Consider the following 19,962-nt stretch of genomic DNA (forward strand, 5'->3'; position numbering starts at 1 on the left):
AAGTGTAAGAAGAAACATGTAGACTCACCTGAGTCTGTCACCTCTGACACAGATTTAGATGAGTCAGAGGGTTCCCTAGATCCCCTTCTGAAGATGTCTCCTTCTCAGACATTCTAGAACTCCTCAAACAGAGGGAAACTGGCCAGCCAACAATCCCTCTGAGGATGAATCTGTGTATCTAGAGGCGTTTGGATCTCGGCCCTCCACCTCCTGGGTGTCTCCGCCTTTGACCCCTCATGCAGGTTATTGCAAAGGCCTGGGCGGCTCCTGACTCAGTGGACCCAGTCCCCAGGAGACCTTCAAAATTTATCACTGCACCAACTGTGACAAGCAATTTCTGACCAAAGGAGTTACTGTGGATGCTATGGTGGTAGCTGCTGCCACCAAGAAGGAACTAGCTGATCCTTCAGTGCCTGTCCATCCTCCTAACAAGGAATCTAGGTCCATGGACAGGTGCGGAAGCGGATGTTTTCCTCAGCGACCTTTGCTATGCGTCGCTGAACTACCTATGCCATTTCACCAGACTCCAGAGGGACTTGATCAAGGAAGCTGGGTGACATGTTGAAGGATCCTACAGCTGCAGGAGCTCAAGAAAAATTGCGCGCAGCTAGGAACCCTGAATTCTATAGCTAACTCCTCCATGCGCCTAATATCATATGCTGCTGATGGAGCGAGTAGAGCCGCAGGGACAGGTGTCGCCTTAGACGCCATGCCTGGATGCGACTATGTGATTTTGCAGATCCCTTTAAGGCGTCTTTCACTAATTCTCCCTTTGATGGATCATCTTTGTTTGGCCCTCAGGTGAAGGAAACCTTGACTAGGTGCGAGCAGGATGGCAAGACTCTGTCTGCTGTAGGAGTCCGTTTTTCCACTCCTTCTAGACCTTACCCCAAAGGCCAGAAAGGTGGAAAAATGTGGTTCTAAACAATCCCAAGGAGTCACGCCTGATTCACGTGGTCAGTTTACCCCTAGAGGCAGAGGGGGAACAACAACAGACGCCGCCTAGAGGCAGAGGGGTCCAAAACCAGGGAAACAGAGAGCCTCTCCGACAAGCCCTTTCAGCATCCCTGAGATGTTGCCCGACTGTCCCTCCTTGGAGGCAGTCGGGGAAGATTGTCACTGTACCCAGAAGCCTGGCATTCCCTAACTCAAGACAGATGGGTACAGTCCATCATATCCAAGGGTTACATAATTCCTTTCGAGGAAAGTCCTTTCCAATCAAATTCCCTTCCAGATGTTCCACCCGGTCAAAGGGAAATTGCAGAGTTAGAAATTTCAAAGCTGCTGCAAAAGAGCAATTCAGCCAGTTACAACAGACCATTCAGGATCCGGAATCTATTCCAGGTTCTTTTGGTCCCCAAAAAACAGGGAGACTGGAGACCAATATTGGATCTCAGTAGACTCAACAAGTCTGTCAGGAAGACAAGATTCCGAATGGTCACTCTTCAGTCCATCCTGCCCTTCTTACAGAAGGACAACTGGATGTGCTCTATAGATCTTCAGGATGCGTACTATCATATCAAAATGAACAGATGCTCCAGAAGATTCCTCCGCTTCAGGCTGGGGTCCAGTCATTTCCAATTCAGAGCCCTGCCCTTTGGACTCACCACAGCCCCAGAGTGTTTACCAAATGCATGGCAGTGGTAGCTTCTCACCTGAGACGTCAAGGATTCCAGGTGTTTCCATATTTGGACGACTGGCTCCTCACAGCTCCCACCAAGCATCTTCTTCTAATGGCCAGAGACTACACAATAAATCTTTGTTCTCATTTGGGCATCTCAATCAATTGCGAAAAGTCATCCTTATCGCCTTGTCAGTCTATTACCTTCATAGGCAAACTTAAACACTGTTCGGATGTCAGCTACCCTAACAGATCAAAGAATAACAGACATTCAGAAACTAGTCAGGATCATTCTACAGCAACAAGAGAGTACAAACCAGGTTAGTTCTAAAAGTATTGAGGCCTCATGGCTGCGGCCATTACTCTTCTTCCATTAGCTCGATTCTACATGAGAATCCTTCAGTGGATGCTCTTCACACAATGGTCATACCAGCAACTTCCGATGTCCCACACCAGATTATGGTGACACAGACATGCAAAGATCATCTTCTGTGGTGGATGTCATCTCCTCAGCTTCACCAAGGCAGATACTTTGTTCCCCATCCCCGATAGCCACTGTCACCACGGATGCCTCCCTGATCGGGTGGGGGCATTATCAGGGCAGGATGGTTCAGGGCATATGGCAGCCGCTCGAATACCATCTGCACATAAATGTCCTAGAGATGAGAGCAGTGCTTTTAGCGTTGCAAGCCCTTCAAGACTTTCTTCCCGTAGGGACAATAGCAGTCCACACAATATGTCGGACGGACAATATGTCTGTAGTTTGGTATATCAACAAACAGGGCGGAACCAGGTCCTATCCCTTGTGTCGAGAAGCACTCAGACTGTGGCAATGGGCGATTTCTTCTCATCGGTTTCTGATAGCAACGCATATCCCTGGGAAGTCCAACATTGTAGCGGACAAGTTGAGCAGGGCTATCCTCATGCCTCACGAGTGGTCTCTGAAGCAATCTATAGCGGAAGAGATTTTTCTCAAATGGGGTCAGCCATGCTGCGACCTTTTGCTACTCCCCAAAACAGCAAATGTCCAGACTTCTTCTGTCTCTTCCATTGCCAGGCCATCCCCAGAGACGCTCTGACCCAGGATTGGCCCCAGGGACTTCTGTATGCATTCCCTCCATTTCCACTAATCTCACAAGTGATCCAGAAAGCTACCGCTTTGAGAGCCTTATTGATTCTCATTGCTCCTTATTGGCCTCGACAAGTTTGGTTCCCCTTCCTCCATCATCACCTGTTGGAGCAACCTTGGCATCTGGACCCAGTGCCAGATCTTCTGATTCATCAATCGGGTCAGCTGCATCGGTCCCTCCCTTCTCTGAACCTCACAGCTTGGTTCCTCCAGTTCCTACCTTAGCCAGGCTTCCTCAAATATCTCACCCAGTTAGAGATATTTTAATAGCTTCATAAATCTTCCACCAGGAGGATTTATCTTAGTAAGTGGAAACATTTCTCCTATTGGGCTCAAGGCCAAGAATTAGATCCTTTCACTGCCCCTGTTCAGGCAGTCCTGGATTTCTTAGCTGAGATTTTCATGCAGGTTCATCTTCTTCCACTCTCAAAGTTCAATTGGCAGCTATATCTAACTTTCATGTGGGCATTTCAGAGTCTGCCATCATGTCCCATAGGCTTTGCAAAGCCTTCTTGAAAGGAATTTTCCTACTAAAGCCTCCTATCAGAAATCCTCCTCCTCCTTGGGACCTAAATTTAGTGCTGACATCCTTGATTCTTCTCCTTCGAGCCAGCTGCTTCCTGTTCATTAAAATTTCTATCATGGGAAACTCTCTTTCTAGTAGCTATTACATCAGCCAGGAGAGTTTCTGAACTTCATGCACTCGGCTTCGACCCCTATTTGGTTTTTCACAAGGACAGAGTATCTTTGAGAACTAATCCAACCTTTTTACCTAAAATAGCCTCAAAGACCAACCTAAATCAATCCATTGATCTCCTGTATTTTTCCCAAACTATTCAGACAGAGCTGAACAAAAGCTGCATTATCTTGATGTCCACCGTCAACTTAGATATTATTTGGACAGAACAAAACAATTTAGAAAATCTGATCAACTTTGTTTCCTATGCAGATAATAAAAAAGGACTTCCTGTTTCTAAAGTATCACTATCCAGATGGCTTTCAGTCATCTCTGATTTCCATTGTTTATGAAATTAGAAAACAGCTGTGCTCAAAACCTAAAGCACATTCAACCAGGAGCTTAGCTACTTCTACAGCCTTCAAGACAGACTGCCTTTAGACACTATTTGTGCAGCGCCACTTGGGCTACTCCTCACACTTTTGTTTCACATTACAAATTGGACTTGGCTTCCAGGCACAGAGCCAGTTTTGGCTCTACAGTCCTCAAGAGTTTGTTCCATTGAGCCACCCAGGATAGAGGTGCTAGGACGCGGTCCCATCAAGCAAGAATGAAGCGAGATTGACAACTTAACATTAGAAGTTATGTTCTTACCATAACGCGTTCCATGTTAGTTGTCTTCTCGCCTTCTTTCTTGCGACCCTCCCTCCTTCCCCTGGCCTGGACAGACCTTGTTATAAGAAATTATTATGCTGAAGACCTTTCAGACCTGGTCCTTCTTCCATCCTGTAAGTTTTCTTTCTTCCTTTGGGAAGTGGACTTTTTTGCTTGGTGCTATTAGCTGGGCCTAGCTCATCAAACGAGATCTGGGTAATTACGCCTTGCATCATGGGATATGGGGCTGCCTCGAGCTGGTAAAAGTGACTCTCGAGCTTATCAGTGATTTGTGAGCCGAGGATCGGCTGAACCCATCAAGCAAGAAAGAAGGCGAGAAGACAACTAACATGGAACGTTATGGTAGGTACATAACTTCTTATTATACAACATCATGTTACAGGTGATAATGAATCTATTTTCAACGCAGACATGCTGATAACATTTTCTGTTAATTAAGCTTGTGTGAGTTGTGATATTTGAAGTTGTCATGTTATTGACTACAGGAAAAAAAACAACTATTGGTTCATAAGTTCATAGCTCATAGCTAAGTACTAAGCTAGCTGCCCTTGTGGGCCATTTTAAGCCTAGCCAATTTCCCTTTCAAAGGTGAAAAATCAAACTCTGTACCTTGTTTCTGTAAGGTAAACACCTTAACCATTACACCAACCCTACTTATTTAAAATATTGGTAGTCAGTGGGATTGGAGTGGTAACTGCTGGATACACAGTTATAGCTCCTCTGACTAGATAGAGACACACACACACACACACACACACACACCTCCAGTTGACTGCAGTGAGAACAGAACCCCTACCTGTCTAAATACACAGACCATAGAACTCGGTACGTTACACAAGTGCCATGGCACAAGTCTTTTTAAATGTAATTTCCACTTCTCTGATGATTTTACTGTGATTTTCTTTCCCCTTCTGGACCTCCCTGGGAATTAATACTAATACGCAGTAAGTGTTTAATACTACAAGAGGCGTGGACATGCTTCATGCATTGGATTGAATTGTGTAAACTACATTGTTAATTTTATAATGTATGTTTTACATGCAGTTAATTTATTTGTGGGTATGAAAAGCTGTATTTATTGTAGTATTCCCACAAATAAAGTACTTTTAAGTTTATTACCATTTGTGATCATCTTTTGTCTTGCAATACCATTAATTTCAGTTCTGTGTTGTCTCAAAGAGTTGGTGAGTATTATTCATATTGCCTGTTTATTGTAAAAAGCATTGTCTTGCAGTCTCATAATGTGTTTAACATGCTTGTGGGCAGCAAAATGTCCATTTTAGTAGAATATCTAAAGTACTTTAGCCATTAATTATTTCCTTTGGGAGGTCTCATAGCTATTTCTCTGCCAAGATAAAGGCATTTCAGAGTTTTGCGAGAGTGAAAGGCAGTAACTGTTGCTTGTATGAGCCATTCATTACTTTTAATTGTTGTGGAAGGAAGTAAACTGCAGAAGCTGGTGACATCATCAGATGAAAAGTGCCGCATAGCCTAATATTACTTAATGCCAGTTATCTCAATTATATTATTAGACCAGGTGCTAAATGTGCAGTAATATTCCTTAATGTGTGATCAGAAACCAGGTATTTTCAAGAGTGGTAAATTAAGTAGTAGACTACAGGTTTAGGATTTTAGCATTGACGCAACATTCTGAGAATTTATCTCCTAAATTATGCTGTTGTGAGACAGAACTGGGTGTTTTCACCACATGACAAAGTGCTGAATCACCTGAAAGCCATAATTTGATATTCCTTGTTTCATTTTCAAGGGACGTCCAGAATCAGTTTACATTTAAAGTGGCAGCAAAGCAATGCAATGGCTACCCAGCTTGTAAAAGCATTAAAATGACCTTTCTGTTGTGGTACTGAAGTTGTGGTGCTGAAGTAGTTTGCACCAGGAATATGTAACTCCAGCGCTGAAGACAGATTTGTACTCCATTCTTCCATGCCCCCCTCCCCCATGTGCATTCTGCAACACAGCACATAGTCTTTTGTCTGTTGTATATAGACAAGTCATAGCACATTGACAAACAAAATGGCTTACTGCTGAGTAACTGTTAATACTACAGGTACAACTATTTTGAACCATGTTTTTTGCTAGGCCACGTTTACATTTTATCTCTTTGATGCAGTCTGTTTCTGTAGATCTAATTTGTTTATAGAAAGCTGAGTGCAGCTTTGCTTTAGTAAACGCTGGAGAAAGGTAAATGTGTATTTTAGTGTGTGCTTTTGCACATTGTTTACAGAAACTGCCAAAATAGTCATAGGACCTTATACCTCTCAACTGTGCAGTTTTTCACAGAATGTCTAGATTTTTGCCTCATATTTTTGCCTTTTTTCTCATAAAATTGTGTTTTTCACTAGCAAATCATTGTGAATTGAAGTCAGAAAATAATGACAGGCATTTAAAATTCAGATTTCATACCCTTCAGAAAAATTCATACTAATGCAAAACCTGTTACTCTATCACTTTTTAAGAACAATATTTAAAATTGTCCCTGTGTTTGGGCCTTTGTCCCCCCATTATTCATGGCTTTGTCCAGATTTCTTACTCTAAAAGGTTGAGCAATATGTTCTCAGGTTATTTAAGTGAAGATCTGAAATTGTTGTTTTTCATTTGGTCTTCAACCTATGGGAATTCGGATCCGGCATGGTATACTACGGTATCAGAGCCAAAATCCAAGCTCCTCCCCTACCCATAATGCCCTGCCCTCCCTCCTTCCCTCAGATCTCATTTGCCGCTCGTTTTGAACAGCACGGATCGCTATTTGTCTAAGCACCTCTGGGGGGGGGGGGGTTTATAGTCACCGAGTATGTTTTTTCTTGTGTTTTTTTTCTTCTCGCTGTCTTTCTATTGTCCTGTCTTCCAAACCTTCATAACCCTGTGTTTTCAGTAAAAAAAAAAAAATCTTGTGTGGAGAGTGAGAGTGAGTGTGTGTGTGTCTGCTTCTTGTCCCCACGGCTGATGCACCTAAGCCAGGGTTCAAGAAGTGTACTGAGTGTGGGCAGAAGATTCCTCCATCTGATGCCCACACTCTGTGTGTGGTGTGTTTGGAGGGTTCTCCACCTTAATTCCTCCTGCTTGATTTGCGCAGGCTTCAACCCCCGTGCGCTTATGGACAGGAGGAACACGCCTATTTTAAAGGGCCTTTTAGCTCCCTCCTCGGAGGCCTGAAACTCCCACCAAGAAGCCTGCGGAAAGAGAGTGGGTGAAGGATAAGGAGCGGAATCAGCCTAAGAAAAGGTCTCCTGACTGGTCTTTCTCTGCTGAATCTTCCGCCAACCCTAGAACTGAACTGAGCCAGGGTTTTCCTCTGCTTCAATTACCTCATTTTTCTCTGAAGCCGGAGAGTTTCCCGATCTAGGTCTCCTGCCTCTCCTCAGCACCTTTCCAGGCCAGGGTCGGTAACTTCCTCTGTCCGGTCCACTCGAAGCCTTTCTGAAGCCGAGGTGGACAGGATGATGATGAAGTTCCTTCTGGCCCAGATTCAACTTTGGAGTCTTGCCCACTCCGTCAGTCTCTGGATTTGTGCGCATGCAGTCTGATTTCCTCCCAATATCTCCTTCTCCAGTCTGACCTTTGGCTTCAGAGCCGTTTCCTAGTGTTGAGTTGTCAGCGCCGATGGTCCTTTGTACATATATGCTGACAGCTACCTTGAGCGGTTTGGCTCTGATGTCTTCTAATCTGACTGACTGTCAGAGCCATAGCTTTAGCGTCTGCTGTGAGGCTTTCAGAGCTGTCCCTTCCCCTTGGAGCTTTGCAGCTGTGAATCTCTGTTTTGACTCCCCCTTCGGCGCTGAGGACAGTGATCCGGGAGGCTTTGGTGCAGACAGTTTTGGCTCTAGCTGCACTGCCATTTGGGGTCTGCTCATCTTCAGCATTTGAGGTGGTGGAGAGGGTCCTTTTGGCTCCTTCGAGAGCCTTGACACTTTCTTCCTTGGATTCCTCCCTGGCTCCTCCTGTTTCTGTGCTGGAGTCTTGCATCCTACCCCCTCAGGAACAGCCTGTTTTTTGGACCGCCCCAAGAGGTTCCTCTTCAGGAATTCCCAGAAGCTTCCAAGTCCTCCCCAGAGCTTCCCCCAAGGAGGTGCCTCTGAAGCATACATGCAAGAGGAGGGTCTTATATTCCCACTGGAACCTCTCACGAAAGATACAGATTTGGATGAAGGGGAGGGTTCATCACAATCACTTCCTGATGATGACTCTATTGGGGACATAATGGATATTCTGCACCAGAGAGTTGGGTGATCTTCCATCAAACCCAACCCCGATGAGTATGTATTCCTGGAGATGTTTGGCACAAGACCTTCTACATTTTGGGTGTCCCCCCTGCAGATCCTTTGGTGGATCTTATTTCTAGTAGGACATAGAGGGAACCGGACATGGCTGAGCTCATTCCAAAGTGGCTGGACAAGGTTCTTAGTGCTCCTTTGGACAGGCCCCATTGGCCCAAGGGTTCCCCAGTTGATGCTGTGGTGGTTGCGTGGCCAATGAGAAGGACCTGACCCAGGAGAGGCCTTCTGTCCATCCTCCAGACAGGGAGTCTAGGGCGATGGACCGCTTTGGGAAACAGCTGTATGCTTTAGCCACCTTTGCCCTGTGTGTGCTGAACTATTTGGCCCATGTCACCAGACTACAGGGGCCCTGGTTAAGGAAGTTTGAGTCTGCCCCAGAGTCCATGTCGGCAGAGGCAAAAAAGGTGTTCTATTCCCGTCTGGCCACCCTAACTGCTGTTTCGAACATGTCCATGAGGCTTCTTTCTCATGTGACGGAGGGTGTCTCTAGGATGGCCGGGACAGGCGTGGCCATTAGGCAGCATTCCTGGATCTGGCTTTGTGTTTTTTTGGAACCCTTCTTGGTGTCATTATCATTCACGAATGCTCCCTTTGACGGGTCCACTTTGTTTGGCAAATTTGTGACACTCTTACCCAGAGCGAGAAAGACCAGAAGACCTTGTCTGCTGTTAGGATCCACTTCTCTATTTCACAACTGTCCTTTTCTAGGAATTAGCATGGGGTCAAGAAGTTGTGGTTTTATAAGTCTCAGGGCTTTTCCCAGGATGCTCAGGATCAGTCTTCCCCCGGTGGCAGAGGGGGAACTGACAGATGCTGCCCACATGGCGGAGGGGGTCTGAGGAATCAGGGGTCTCAAGATTTGTTCTCGGACAGACCCTTTCAGCAATCCTGAAAGATTGCCCAACTGCTCTTCTCTGGAGGCAGTCGGGGGGGTATCTCTCCCTGCACCCAACAGCCTGGAGTCCATCATGAATGATCCTAGGGTGCTGCAAATCATATCCAGAGGTTATTCCATCCCGTTCCTTCATCCTCCCTCTCCGAAGAGAAACCTCCCAGATGTTCCACCTGGTAAGTGGGACATGGTAGCCTTAAAAATAACCAGGTTGCTCAAAAAAATGAGTCCTCCACCCCGTCCCCCAGACCAATCCAGATCAGGCATTTATTCCAGGGTTTTTTTTGGGTGCCAAAGAAAACAGGGGACTTAAGACCCATTCTGGATCTTACTACCCTGAACCGGTCCGTTGCTAAGATGAAGTTTCAGATGGTCAGTCTACAGTTAGTAGAGTACAGGGCAGGGGGGGAAGGAGGGAGGGGAGGGATGGTTGAAGACAAATGAAAAGCAACAACTCAAATGAAACGTTATGGTAAGTACGTAACTTTTGTCAACTACTTTTTGAACAAAAAATATGTTTTGCTAGTTTTTTGGTAGTTTTCTACACCTTTTTGATTTATTTTGCTTTTCTTTTCTGAATTCCACGTCTCTAAGGTTGGAGTGTTCCAGATTTTACAACTGAACAGGAAAAGAAACCACAGACTGTTGTCTGGAGATTGAAACTAGTGCCAACTGCATTCCATGTAGTGTTGTCACCGCTTTTGGACCAACAAGGCGTGTCTGGACTCTGAGGTACTGAGTTCTCCCAAGACCAGTTATTTCTCCTTTTAGCTAGTAAACACCAACATTGTGGTAGCTTTTCCAATATTTTTCTGTAAATGAATGAATAAGTTCTGTCCCCCTCACTGAGGCACTTTGCCTCAGCTTGGCACCTGTCCGATGGCATTATTCAATTCATCTAACTTTTGCAAATGGTTCAGATTTTTTTATGTGAAGCAACTCTATTTCTGCTGTTAACAAAGAATTAAAAAAAAATGCTTTGTAGTGTTAGCAGTTTTACCTTTCTGAACGTGGCATTTGATTTTAGACTGCTTCTGGTTCTCAGAGCTCTTGTTTCAAGTTGTGCTTACAACTCATGATGGTGGTAAAAAGTCTGGAAAATGCAAGTACAGGAAGAAGATACTCCTACAAGCTAAACATGTTTTTTGAGATGTTCTTTGGGTGAGCAACATTTTAAGGAGGAATGTAAAATTTGAAACCTTTTAAGTTTTCTGCTGTTAAAGACAGTTAAAACAGATTGTTTAGAGAAATTAAAAGGTGCTTCAACACCAGCAGAGGCATTAACGCTGAGGCCCCCCCTAGAGTTTGCAAAGAGGGCTAAATGTGTTATAAAAAGGGATTCCTGTTTCAAAGACGTCCAGAATCCTTTTAAATTTAAGTAGCAGCAAAGGAATGCAATGCAATGGCTGCACAGCTTGTAAAAGCTAAAAATGGCAAGACCTAGTCAATGTACCTCTACTTCTTCTCCAACCAATGGTTTAAAACTACTTGTCACAGTTGTATATAACAGCTTTCCTGCAAAACATGCTTGAGCTAAGAATGATCTGAGAAGAATACATCTTTGCTGCTGTACAAAGATTTTTGTGCCTTCCAGGGGCAGCTCTTCCCCGTCTGTCATATACATATGGGGTACTGTTGTGAAGTTACTAAGAAGTTGGTGTATGCATGCAGTTTATGAAATGTATCATTTGGTGTAGCTGTGCTGTTTCCCTCACTAACAATGGGAAGGTTATACACTCTTCTACTTTACCTGCCTTTTGTGCTCCTTCTTCTTCCAGGTTCTTCTCACCAAGCTTACTGGCTCTGGCACTTATGAGGTTATTGTTGGACCCTCGGGCATATATGTCAATATAATCTGGTCCTTTGACAGTGATTGCAGTGTTTCTGTTGGGGCTGTAACCTTTGCTTCAATATCATTGATGTCAGCTTTGGCATTGACTTCTTGCACAGATGCTCTTGCCCTTAAACCATGGGGGATGGGGCTGAAGTGTTTGGCACTGGTTCCAGCTCCATACCTCGCTAGGCCAACCTTACCTCGTCAAGGTCAGCTTATTAGTCTTCAACAATGAGACTCTCAGCATTTGTCTCAGGGATAAAGTGTAGTGTTTGCATTGATGCATGGCATTGGACACTTGGCATGAGCTTAGGACAGGACTTTTGTCACCATTGTTCATTCAGGCAGATTTTGGTCTCAGTCAGTCCCAAAGAATATCTGCAGCATGAGTCTTACACAGTTTAGCATAGAATTAAATTAATCTTACAGATCTGCTATTGTGATAAGTACCCCAACCTTCTGTCCATCATATCTCCACTGGTGTTTGAACTACCTTATACACATGCTGTATTTTAAGTGAGATGTTGCAGATGAATTATAGAGCACTGCAGAAGAGTTGCATGAGGGCTTTTTGAAAGACAAGATCTAGGTCCAGTTTTTCATTTCTTTTAGTCTCTGAGACCTCATGGTCCACATGGGCTGCAGTTCCTGGAAAAGGTTTGTTTGAGTAGAAGGACCCACTAATGCTGTTGCCAGCACTTATGGCTGCAAGAATAACAAGGTTACCTTTTTGGGCTTCCCTAACATGGGAGCCCTCCTGTTTGGTCCTGAGGTGAATATGCATCTTATATTTGTTAAGGAGTGATACAGATCCTGTGGGCTATGGGTGTTACATTTCACTCTCCCCAGCTTTCATTCTCCAGAATGTAGAGTATTCAACATTTCTTGTGGTTCCTATGTAGCTCAGAGCCACAACTGCTTGACAACACAAGGAATAGAAAATTGTCCCAGTGTGTGGGTCCAGAGGTTGGTGTTCCTGGCCACCTGCAGGAACCCACTGTCTGCCATAGGGAAGATCGAAGCAGTCCTGAATCCTTGCTCAACTATCTACCACAGTAGTTGTTGGGGTGGGTGAAGTATTTCTCCTTGCCTTCATATTCAACACAAGCTTACTGAGATAATTAGATTGCCTTTCTAATCACACATTTAATTGTATCTTTACCCCTGCTCAACATGCCACCCAATCAGAAAGTCTTGTGAAGGCAAGAGGTACTAAAGCTCCCCAGTAAAAGACCTTTCCAAATAGTTCCACCAGACCAAAGGCCTCAGGAACGAAGATATTATTCCAGAATTCTTGTTATTTCTGAAAACTAAGAATCTGAGGTCTACTCTTGATTTAAGAGACTGAATATTTTTTCCCCAAAGAGTCGTTTTGTATGGTTACAGTGCAGTTTACCCTTAATTGCCTTTTATAGGAGATTGAATGTGCTCCCTTACAATGCATGTGTCTATAGCAAGCTTGTCAAGGAGTCTTCTATATTTTCATCTTGGAGCCCATCACTTCAGGTTTTAAATCCTTCTACTCTGCCTCACCATGTTCCCAATTGGGTGTACAGCAAATCCCAGGTAATAAGGACATTTCACATCAGACTGGAAGATTGCAGGAGATGCAGAAATGTATCTTTTCTCGATACTTGGCACCTAGATGCTATGGCATAGGAATATCTAGTTCAAATGAGGAAGTTTCTTCACAATCTTTACTCTTTCGTTGGTGTAGTTGTGAGTCTTCCAAAGTTCCATCTTCAGCCAGTTTGAATTATAATCTCCAGCTACTGTTCCTTCGATACAGTGATTTGTCTGGCTTCTTTGCCACAAGTCAGGCAACTGTTCTTCATTCAAGTGGTGTTTCTCATCTTGCCCTCCCAGACAGTGTCAATAGAATCCTGCATCAGAGATGAAAACTGACAGCTTCCATTTTCATGGCTCTGCTTGCCCAATGTCTCATAAGAATTCTTCTGTGCATCCCTCAAGTTCAGTTGTCTTGTGATTCTGACTTATTTATCCTGCCCATTCAGATATGTAGGGCTTGTCACCTGATGAACAGAGCCTTCATATCTCCAGACAGGAAGTCTATTTTGGCTGCAATCTCCTCAAGTGATACTGACTTATTTCTTTTATGTATGTATAGTGGATATAAAACATTTACACACCCCTGTTAAATGCCAGGTTTTTGTGATATAAAAAAATGAGACCACAATAAATCATTTCAAAACTTTTCCCACCTTATTTGAAAAACAAACAACTGTTAGGGGAAAAAAATATAAAAAATAAAAAACATACAATAAGCTGGTTGCATAAGTGTGCACACCCTTAAACTAACACTTTGTTGAAGCACCTTTTTATTTAATTACAGCATTCAGTCTTCTTGGGTACACACCTGCCATCAATTAGAGACTCTAATTAACCCCAAATAAAGTTCAGCTATCCTAGTAGGCTTTTCCTGACATTACTCAGTTGACTGCTACAGCAAAAGCCATGGTTCACAGAGAGCTTACAAAGCATCAAGTCAGAAGAAGGGTACAAAAAAATGTCCACAACATTGGATATACCATGGAACGCAGTGAAGTCATTCACAAAAAAGTGTAGAAAATATGGGACAGTAGTGACGTTGCAAAGAACTGGACGTCCCTCCAAAATTAATTTAAAGACAAGACGAAAACTGGTCAGGGAGGCTGCCAAGAGACCTACAGCAACACCGAGTGAACTAGGAATTTCTGGTAAGTATCGGTTGTGTACTACATATGACAACAATCTCCCGTATTCTCCATATGTCTGGGCTATGGAGTAGGGTTGCAAGACAGAAGCCTTTTCTTACACAGAAAAACATCCAGGCCTGGCTAAAATTTGCATAACATTACATCAAGTCTCCCAAAAGCATGTGGGAAAATGTGTTATGGTCTGATGAGACCAAGGTTGAATTTTTAGCCACAATTCCAAAAGGTATGTTTGACGCAAAAACAACAGTTCAGATCACCAGAAGACACCATCCCCACGGTGAAGCATGGTGGTGGCGGCATCATGCTTTGGGGGTGCTTTTCTTCAACTGGAATTGGGGCTTTACTCAAGGTGAAGGGAATTATGAGCAGTTCCAAATACCAGTCACTTTTGACCCAAAACATTCAGGCGTCAGCTAGAAAGCTAAAGATGAAGAAGAATTTCACCTTTCAGCACAACAGTGACCCCAACCATACATCCAAATCAACAAAAGAATGGCTTCACCAGAAGAAAATTAAAGTTTTGGAATGGCCCAGCTAGAACCCAGACCTAAATCCAATAGAAAATCTGAGGGGTGACCTGGAGAGGGTTGTGCACAAGAGATACCCTCTCAGTCTGACAGATTTGGAGCACTTCTGCAAGGAAGAGTCTGCAAATATTGCCAAGTCAAGATGTGCTATGCTGATAGACTCCTACCCAAGAAGACCGAATGCTGTAATTAAATCAAAAGGTACTTCAAAGTATTAGTTTAAGGGTGTGCACACTTATGCAACCAGCTTATTGTACATTTTTTATTTTGTATATTTTTTTCCCATAACAGATTTGTTTATTTTTCAGTTGAATTGTACAGGTTACAGGTCACATTAAAGGTGGGAAAAGTTTTGAAATGATTTATTGTGGTCTCATTTTTTATATCACAAAAACCTGACATTTTAACAGAGGTGTGTAAACTTTTTATATCCACTGTAGGTGTGTATACATATGGGTCTACTTCTAAATTTCAGACTTTCACAACTTTGAATTTCTTATGGTCGAGATCATAAGAGTGAAGTTTTGAAACTTCGAACCATTTCAACTGAGATCATTGTACAGTGTGGAACAGAAAATTTACCATTTTTCTCACTGTAGTCTGATCTTGGAGTTGGTATATTTAATCAGTAGGGTGTGTGGAGGTGCAGGGAGGCTCCCCCCCCCTGCAAAAATGTAAAAAAAAAAAAGAAGTTTTTTTTTTTTTTTTTTTAAGTATCAAAACTTCTGTTTTATGGTCTCTACCATAAGAAATCCACAGTTGTGAAAGTTCGAAATTTAGAAGTAGACCCATAAAGGTGTGTGTGTGTGTGTGTGTGTGTGTGTATGTATGTGTGTGTATGTATGTATGTATGTATATATATATATATATATATATATATATATATATATATATATATACACACATACATATATATATATATATATATATATATATATATATTGATATATATATCTATATATCTATATATTTATATCTATATCTAATATATATATATATATATATATATATATATATATATATATATATATATAACTTTGTAGGAAGAGTGGTGCAGCCACAACCTACATGCCACATTGCAAAGACACAATACAAAGTAGTAAATGTCAGTATTTGACACTGGCCATTTTAGTAATTTGCTAGTGGTATGTTTTTTACACAGTGCTGCAGAACATGCATAAAATACTAAAGAAAAGTTTTGTTTTCAAATGCATAAGAACAGAAAGATTTTTTTTGACATTTTAAGTGTTGATCAGTAGTGTATTAAAGTAAAATAAATAAAAACAATAGCAGGGAGATTAATATGTAGTGTGCATTGACTATGTTACGTTCATCACAGAAGACTGCCAGTGCATCTGGTGTTTGGGGGGAGGGGATCAATATGCAAGGAACAACCTGACAGTAGTCTGTTCCATCAACAGTCTTCAACTTCAGTTTTATAATAGAGCTTATAAATAAGCTGTTTACAAAAATGAAGAAGCTAAGTATGCAGAGAACTGAATAAATAAAAAAACAGATATTCATTGCTATTAAAATAGGAAATACTATTCCATGCCTTGATAATTTAGGGGATAGTAATACAGTTAATGAAAAGAGATAAAAAGTACAGAGAGAAATGCTATATAAACTGCTAAATGCTACACCATCATACATAAGGATCTTTGATAAAAATCAATATAAAACCCAACTGTAGTGGGAGTAACAACATAGCACATCCTAAGGACAAATCCAGATCCCACAAGAGGAAGCTCCAGTGAGTTGCATGAAATGTAGGAAAAATCTAATCAGTGTGTAAAATTCATAGACTAGTGTTTATAGGTCTTCATTGACAACACCTGCATTCCATCAATGTTCCAAACATAAGGTCTGAAAAGTACAAGCTTAGTCCAACATTTACAGTAACATTACTAAACTCCAACAGGAATTGTCATAAATATTTTGATGTTAAGTTGTCAATCTCGCCTTCATTCTTGCTTGATGGGTTCGGAGCCGATCCCTCGGCTCCGACTCGGCACTTGCTAAGCTCGAGAGTCACTTTTACCAGCTCGAGGCAGCCCCATATCCCATGATGCAAGGCGGTAAGTACCCAGATCTCGTTTGCCGCTTCGCTTATGAGGTCCTCCTTTTACCAGCTCCTGGTAAGTGATTCACTTTTTGAATATTTAAGCCCCTTTTCTTAAAAACCCTTAATTATTAGTTATTAGTTAATTATTTACATTTTGTGACAGAAAATCCCTGTCTTTTCTAATTTTTTTTTTAGTCAAACTTTACCCATCCCATCCCCTCCCTGTTAGGGTGTGTGTGTTTTTTATACAACTACCTTTTGGTATTTTATTTAAGTTAATCTTTTGACTGGTGTGTGTGTGTGTGTGTTTGTGTTAAGCACCATGTCAAAGGAGAGGGTCTCAGGTTTTAAGAAGTGTGACTCGTGCTGTCAGAAGATGTCTCTGACAGACGGTCACACTTCTTGCCTGTATTGCCTGGGGCCTCTTCACCTGCAGGACTCCTGTGCTATTTGTCATTCCTTCAGCCAGAGAGTCCTGCAGGAAAGACATAACAAACTGATCTTAGGGGCCTTCTTAGCCGGAGGGCTCTCCGGCTAAGTCGGCTCCATCTAAATCAGTTAAATCTTCCAAGGCCCAGGCTTCTGTGTCTAAGCCTGCGGCTCGCCCACTCGTTCGAGTCGAGATCGCCCGGCTGGAGCCGATTCTGGCCAACAAAGCCTTCGGCACCGATGGCTATCGGTGCCGAATCTGTATCGACACTTCGTGTCGGCTCGATCGGTTCCGACACCCATGTGGACAGGCATCGGTGTCGGCCCGACACCGTTTTGGTGGCTGTATCGCCCGGCTGGAGCCGATACATCGCTTCCTGTCGGCTCCGAGAAGTCGGCTCCGACAGGATCTATAGTATCGGCTCCGGTGGCTCATTTCCGGAAGAGGTCGGGGGCTCCTTCCCTTGTGCCGGGACTTTCGGCTCGCTTCACCTCTTCTTCGGAAACGGAGCCATCGGAGCCGATCTTCAAGGTCATCCAGACTGTCAGATCATGACCTAGAGAGAGTGGTCAGTAGATTACTTAAGTCACAGGTACTGGCCCAAATGTTACATAGTCCGTCTCAACAGACGACTGTTGGTACACACCCCGTTACAGTTCCTCCTTCAACTCTACCCTAGTGGCTGCAGCCACCAAAAAGGAACTTGCAGATCCTTCCGTGCCCGTCCATCCTCCTAATAAGGACTCTAGGACCATGGATAGGTACGGTAAGAGGATGTTTTCCTCAGCGACCTTTGCTATGCGTTCGCTGAATTACCTATGTCACTTCACCAGACTCCAGAGGGATATCCTTAAGGAGCTGGGTGAAGTAGTTCAGGATCCTACAGCTGCAGGGGCTCAAGAAAAAATTGCTTCGCAGCTAGGAACCCTCAATTCCATTGCAAACTCCTCCATGCGGCTAATATCTTATGCTGCAGATGGAGCGAGTAGAGCCGCAGGTACAGGTGTGTCTCTTAGACGCCAAGCCTGGATGCGGCTATGTGATTTTGTGGATCCCTTTAAGGCGTCCTTCACAAATTCTCCCTTTGATGGGTCAGCTTTGTTTGGCCCTCAGGTGAAGGAAACCTTGACCAGGTGCGAACAGGACGGCAAGACTCTTTCTGCTGTTGGAGTCCGTTTTTCCACCTTCTAGACCTTATCCCAAAGGACAGAAAGGTGGGAAAATGTGGTTCAGAAATCCCAAGGAGTCACGCCGATTCACGTGGTCAGTTTACCCCTAGAGGCAGAGGGGTAACAACAACAGACGCTCTAGAGGCAGAGGGGTCCAAAACCAGGGAAACAGGGAGCCTCTCTCTGACAAGCCCTTTCAGCATCCCTGAGGTGTTGCCCGGCTGTCCCTCCTTGGCTAGTTGCCGAGTCTTGGGTCCGACCCCTTCTAGAACTGTGGGCTATGGGTGTTACATTTCACTCTCCCCAGCTTTCATTCTCCAGAATGTAGAGTATTCAACATTTCTTGTGGTTCCTATGTAGCTCAGAGCCACAACTGCTTGACAACACAAGGAATAGAAAGTTGTCCCAGTGTGTGGGTCCAGAGGTTGGTGTTCCTGGCCACCTGCAGGAACCCACTGTCTGCCATAGGGAAGATCGAAGCAGTCCTGAATCCTTGCTCAACTATCTACCACAGTAGTTGTTGGGGTGGGTGAAGTATTTCTCCTTGCCTTCATATTCAACACAAGCTTACTGAGATAATTAGATTGCCTTTCTAATCACACATTTAATTGTATGTTTACCCCTGCTCAACATGCCACCCAATCAGAAAGTCTTGTGAAGGCAAGAGGTACTAAAGCTCCCCAGTAAAAGACCTTTCCAAATAGTTCCACCAGACCAAAGGCCTCAGGAACGAAGATATTATTCCAGAATTCTTGTTATTTCTGAAAACTAAGAATCTGAGGTCTACTCTTGATTTAAGAGACTGAATATTTTTTCCCCAAAGAGTCTTTTTGTATGGTTACAGTGCAGTTTACCCTTAATTGCCTTTTATAGGAGATTGAATGTGCTCCCTTACAATGCATGTGTCTATAGCAAGCTTGTCAAGGAGTCTTCTATATTTTCATCTTGGAGCCCATCACTTCAGGTTTTAAATCCTTCTACTCTGCCTCACCATGTTCCCAATTGGGTGTACAGCAAATCCCAGGTAATAAGGACATTTCACATCAGACTGGAAGATTGCAGGAGATGCAGAAATGTATCTTTTCTCGATACTTGGCACCTAGATGCTATGGCATAGGAATATCTAGTTCAAATGAGGAAGTTTCTTCACAATCTTTACTCTTTCGTTGGTGTAGTTGTGAGTCTTCCAAAGTTCCATCTTCAGCCAGTTTGAATTATAATCTCTGGCTACTGTTCCTTCGATACAGTGATTTGTCTGGCTTCTTTGCCACAAGTCAGGCAACTGTTCTTCATTCAAGTGGTGTTTCTCATCTTGCCCTCCCAGACAGTGTCAATAGAATCCTGCATCAGAGATGAAAACTGGCAGCTTCCATTTTCATGGCTCTGCTTGCCCAACGTCTCATAAGAATTCTTCTGTGCATCCCTCAAGTTCAGTTGTCTTGTGATTCTAACTTATTTATCCTGCCCATTCAGATATGTAGGGCTTGTCACCTGATGAACAGAGCCTTCATATCTCCAGACAGGAAGTCTATTTTGGCTGCAATCTCCTCAAGTGATACTGACTTATTTCTTTTATGTATGTATAGTGGATATAAAACATTTACACACCCCTGTTAAATGCCAGGTTTTTGTGATATAAAAAAATGAGACCACAATAAATCATTTCAAAACTTTTCCCACCTTTAATGTGACCTATAAACTGTACAATTTTGAAAAACAAACAACTGTTAGGGGAAAAAAATATAAAAAATAAAAAACATACAATAAGCTGGTTGCATAAGTGTGCACACCCTTAAACTAACACTTTGTTGAAGCACCTTTTTTATTTAATTACAGCATTCAGTCTTCTTGGGTACACACCTGCCATCAATTAGAGACTCTAATTAACCCCAAATAAAGTTCAGCTATCCTAGTAGGCTTTTCCTGACATTT

At 43.1% G+C, this 19,962-nt stretch overlaps 1 protein-coding gene across 2 annotated transcripts in view; it reads left to right on the forward strand.

Annotated features, from left to right (window-relative positions):
• SGMS2 (sphingomyelin synthase 2) overlaps positions 1-19,962 on the forward strand; it is a 784,514-nt gene that overhangs the window by 106,902 nt on the left and 657,650 nt on the right. The window contains exon 2 of one of the 2 annotated variants that reach the window (XM_044061313.1): positions 9,883-10,020. The exons of the other annotated variant lie outside the window; for it this stretch is intronic. The gene's annotated coding sequence lies outside the window, so the exon portion shown is untranslated. The remainder of the gene's footprint in view (positions 1-9,882; positions 10,021-19,962) is intronic. 2 annotated transcript variants of the gene reach the window in all.

Source organism: Protopterus annectens, chromosome 2.part0, assembly GCF_019279795.1.
Source record: "Protopterus annectens isolate FY-2018-M chromosome 2.part0, PAN1.0, whole genome shotgun sequence".
In the NCBI taxonomy this organism is placed as follows: Eukaryota; Metazoa; Chordata; order Ceratodontiformes; family Protopteridae; genus Protopterus; species Protopterus annectens.